We start from the raw sequence: 5,129 nt of genomic DNA on the forward strand, positions 1-5,129 counted from the left end.
TGGTTTCACACTTGACTCAATATGTAAAAGTTTGATGTTTCAATCTTATAATATGATTATGCATCTTTCATTGAAAACACCAAATTGTTATCTTTAATGAACTGAAATGATCGGATCATGGCGATCACAAGTTATCCGTCAATTTGGTTCCTACCATGTATCACGAATCAATCCAATTCAAATAACTTTAAGGGATACAATAATGTGTATTTCATGTCTCTTCAAAGACACATTTATCATCTCATATTAACAATAACATATATAACATAATATGGATAACAAAACTTAACTAAAACATAACCATTATTGAATTGAGAAGTTTCATACAATACAAACATTAAACTATACATGTATAGATCGATTATACTATAATGTTAACAATGACTTTTATATAATACTCATTAATTTTACATGGCCAACAAATGCCTTGGACAGTAAACCGTTAGTTATGATTACACTATCATTGAATTTGTATAAATGTGTTCAAATGACAGTTATTATTTCTGCACTTCTTCTTTCATTGATAAGTACTTCACTTCCATATATTTAACACTTTGAGAATACCTATTATTCTTAGAGAAGAAAACCGCTGCATAATTATCACAATAAATCCTCAGCGGCCTAGTTATATTGTTGACACACTACAACAAATACCGCTTTTCATGACGAAGCTTTCATGTCAACCAGAAAAAAAAAACGAGGTGCTAAGCCTAGGTGCGCCATATTTTGTAACAACTTACCTCAGTTTCTAATATATCCTACGAGTAAAATTAATCGGGACACACTTCGAATCCCAGCTTTTGCAGTTTATCTTTTATTTGATTATAATTGTAAACTAAAACAACTAACCCCTCGATTTCTCGATATAACCAAGGGATTAATTTCGATATAATCTAGGGATCAAATATTCAGATTTCACAATAAAAGCAACATGTTTTACACTAATCCTTACCTATTTGTAGCCTCCCCAAACTCCCAAGCATCATTCTTTGGGATGGATTGCAAACAGAAAAAATATACAATCTTCGTATAGAACAAAACATTTTTTCTACCCTGGCACTCTATTTCACATGGTGTTGATGATGTTGTTGTTGTTTGTGTTGTTGTATTTTTTTCTCATTTAATAAATTGCAAGTGCATAAAAATCATTCTTCCTTCAAGGAGACAATGTAGGAAGCTCCCTTCTCTTTTTGTTGTAAACCATTTATTCACTCTTCCTTCTAGGAGACAATGAAGGAAGCTCCCTTCAGCGAAGATATTCATTCAAAAGAACAAATATTTGTTAACTGGGTTGAATAAAGTCTATACTTTTGTTAATTTCACTAAGTCTAATGCTACTTGGAGATTTTTCTCACAACATTAAATCAGAAGTGAGAATTCATTGTAATAACTTGTTATTTTAATATTCTTTGTTATTTTAAAGAGTATTCAGAATTTGTTGTAAATACTTTATGTTATTTTAACATTCTTTGTAAACATTATATATATATATATATATATATATATATATATATATATATATATATATATATATATATATATATATATATATATATATATATATATATTGTGAGATATTGGATCGAACTCTAGTATGATCGAAGGGTAGCTTCTTGGTTCGACAGGATTAAGCATGAAGTCGAAGGTTGCTCACATGCTTATGTCGAAGATGCTAGGGTTGTTAGCATGTTAAATTAGGTTTTAGTGTTTAAACCCTAATTTTTTAACTTGGATTGTTTATTAAGTTGGCTTGTGTAATGGGTCTTGTGGAAAAATCCCATTAGTTAGTATGTTAGGTTTTATTATAAATAGCATACTAGTCTCTCATCATTGTCAAGATGAAAATCCTTATTTAGGGTGGGAGAGGTTATTTGTTATTCTTGTAAACTTGTAATCTTGTTTTCAAAGAGAAAGTAAAAGAATATCAGTTATAACCAATTATTGTGTTCCTCCTCTTCCTTGTCCTTTATTCTTCCCTTGCATTATACTTTGTTCTTGGTATTGAATTCACAACAAATTGGTGCAATGAGCATGGAGAAGATGCCTTCAATAAAGTATGAGATTGAAAAGTTCATTGGAGTGAATGATTTCGGTCTGTGGCGCTTGAATATGAAAGCCCTACTGGTTCAGCAGGGTTGCTTGGAAGCGTTGAAGGGAGAGGCAGTCATGAATGTAGAGTTGATGGCTGCGGAGAAGACGAATATGATCAAGAAAGCACACAACGCAATTTTGTTGAGCCTTGGTGATAAGGTTCTCCGGCAGGTATCAAAGGAGACGACGGCATCAAGGTTATGTTTACGGTGATTTCCAATAAACAACCGCTAGTCCTCCAAACTATAAATATACTTTGGTTACTCGCAGGATCGACTAGATTGATCCTAGAACATAGTTAAATAGTTGTCTTTCGAGATAATTTGGTCCATGTTCGTTGGTCCTTTGCTTTTTTTCGAAAACTTGTTTATGGTATGAACATATAAATGACTTGCGAAAATAAACTAACAAAATACACAACCGAAAGTAAATTGTTTATGAACTTAAATGTAACTTTGACAAATGTAACAGAAATGTAAACTTTAGAAATGTAAAGTTCAAGAATGTAAAGACTTATCGAAGAAAGTAAAGAAACTTAAACTAAAAGAAAGACTAGGCGAAAAAGTAAAGGAAATTTAAAGATACTTTGATTCTGTAAATAGAAATACAAACATATTGAAAGTGTTGATGTCATACGTACATTTCTCAGCGAACTCTTTCTCTTAACACTTGATACTTAAGTGATTTGTGAGTGATTTGTACAAAATGAACACCCCGGATCCTGATACTAAGACCCTTATTTATACTAATTTGACTCTAACGGTCCTACGCTAACGAAATGCCACGTTGCTCACATGCATGCGTTTTGAATCCCTGGGCGCCATTTGTCCTTGTTGGGTTATACAGAATGTTTCGAATTTCAAATCCTCCTGCCTGAATCCTCTTTCGATACGTGGCAACGTGTTCTCTAGTGAGAATGCAACGAAATACTACAAGTTTGAGTACTTTTGTATTTCAGAAAAACACTTAAGTTTCGAAGATAACCTATCTTGATTCAGCTTCGATTTCAGCCATCTTCATCATAAATAACATTCTCGAGAACGGCCATTGAAAGCCATTTTACTTTGAACTCTAACTCTTCGAGAAACATATTCTCCAGTAGAAATCTCCAGCTAACAGGTTATGGGTGAAACTTGAAAGTTTATATTCGACCAAATCACTGGTAAATCGACTCTACCTGAAGCAAGCTTTGTATTCATTCAAGATGATTAAATACAAAGTGTTGGCTGAGCAGTTGGATATGTTCAACAAGCTGATTCTTGATCTTGAAAATATTGATGTGAAGATCGATCATGAAGATTAAGCGCTGTTACTATTGTGTTCTTTGCCTCGATCACATGCTCACTTCAAAGAAACTCTCTTGTATGGAAGGGAGTCCCTGAAGTTTGAAAAAGTTCAATCAGCCTTGTATTCTAAGGACTTGAATGAATGAAAGGAGCATAAACCTTCGACTGTTGGTGAAGGTTTGGCCGTTAAAGGAAAATTCTTGCGAAAGGATGGTAAGTTCGACAAGAAGAAGGATAAAAGCTAGTCGAAGTCTTATAGTGGCGAAGCATCTGGAATTCGATGGTATCATTGTAAGAAGGAGGGTCAGACGAGAAAGAAGTGTCCCGAAAGCCTGAAAGATCATTGAGGTAAAGATAATGGCAATGAAGCCATTGTTCAAGATGATTTTGAATCATCTGATGTTCTTGTGGTTTCAAGCAGTGACTCGAGAAGAGAGTGGATTATGGATTCAGGTTGCACTTGGCACATGACTCTAAACAAAGACTTGTTCGAGGAATTATGTGATCAAATGGTGGATCAGTATTGCTGGGAAACAACAAAGCTTGCAAAATTGCAGGTGTTGGATCTGTGAGATTCAAGCTTCATGATGAGTCAATAAGGTTGTTGACTGAAATCAAGTATGTTCTTGATTTGAAGTGAAGTCTACTTTCTCTTGGTGAATTCGACAAGAAAGGATATGTTCTCCAAGGAGAGAAAAGTATCCTAAGAGTCATGAAGAGATCGAAAGAAGTCTTAAGAGGCGTGAAGAAACAGGGCTTGTATACCCTTGAGGCTGAAGTTGTAAGTGGTTCGACAAATGTTGCATCCACGAAACCTTTGTCAAAGACAGAAATCTGGCACATGAGATTGGGACATGTTAGTGAAAGGGGTCTGGTCGAATTAGGGAAACAAAATCTGCTTGGTGGAGACAAAGTCGAAAAGATAAAGTTTTGTGAACCCTGTGTACTTGGAAAATCTTGTAGAGTGAAGTTCAACAAAGGCAAACAAAAAACACATGGATCCCTTGATTACATCCATGCTGATCTTTGGGGGCCTGGAAGGTGTGCATCACATTCTGGAGCGAGGTATTTCCTATCCATAGTAGATTATTATTCTAGGAAGTTATGGATATTCATCCGCTGTCGCGCGCGGATCAAAACGAGTTATTTTGAATAAAACTGTAGATAGCGACAAGTGACTCGAATATCGTCTCACAAGGATTCTTAGTTGTTACTAACCAAATGGAATTCGAATTAGGGGGGTTTTTTCGTGTTCAATTATAAAAATGCAGAAAATAAGTTATTATGAAAAAGTGATTATCTGAATAAGCTAAAACGACAATTCTACTGATTCGGTTACCAACTTATCATTGGTTCAATAAACTTCAATCCCCTAAGCGGATTCTATTCCCCTACCGATTACAACATCAATTAACAAGCGAAATTGACATTATAAGATTTCATTCCTATTTTCCGAATAAAGCAAACGGATTAAGCACAATCACGAATTAAGCAAACGTGATTCTAACATACACACTTTAACGATTAAGCAACGATAAAGTACGATAAAAGTCAAGGAACATAAATCAATCGGCATAAATCAATAATAATCTATATAACTCGACTTAAGCAAACAAGACATATAGATTAATATCAAAAGGGAAAAGAAATTGAATTAAAGATTAAAAACCTCAAAGTACTGGAAACCGTAACCAGCAGAAATTGCCTTCGGAGATTAGTTCCTCATCCTTCGCACAAAGCTCTCAAAATTAT

Source organism: Vicia villosa, linkage group LG4, assembly GCF_029867415.1.
Source record: "Vicia villosa cultivar HV-30 ecotype Madison, WI linkage group LG4, Vvil1.0, whole genome shotgun sequence".
In the NCBI taxonomy this organism is placed as follows: Eukaryota; Viridiplantae; Streptophyta; class Magnoliopsida; order Fabales; family Fabaceae; genus Vicia; species Vicia villosa.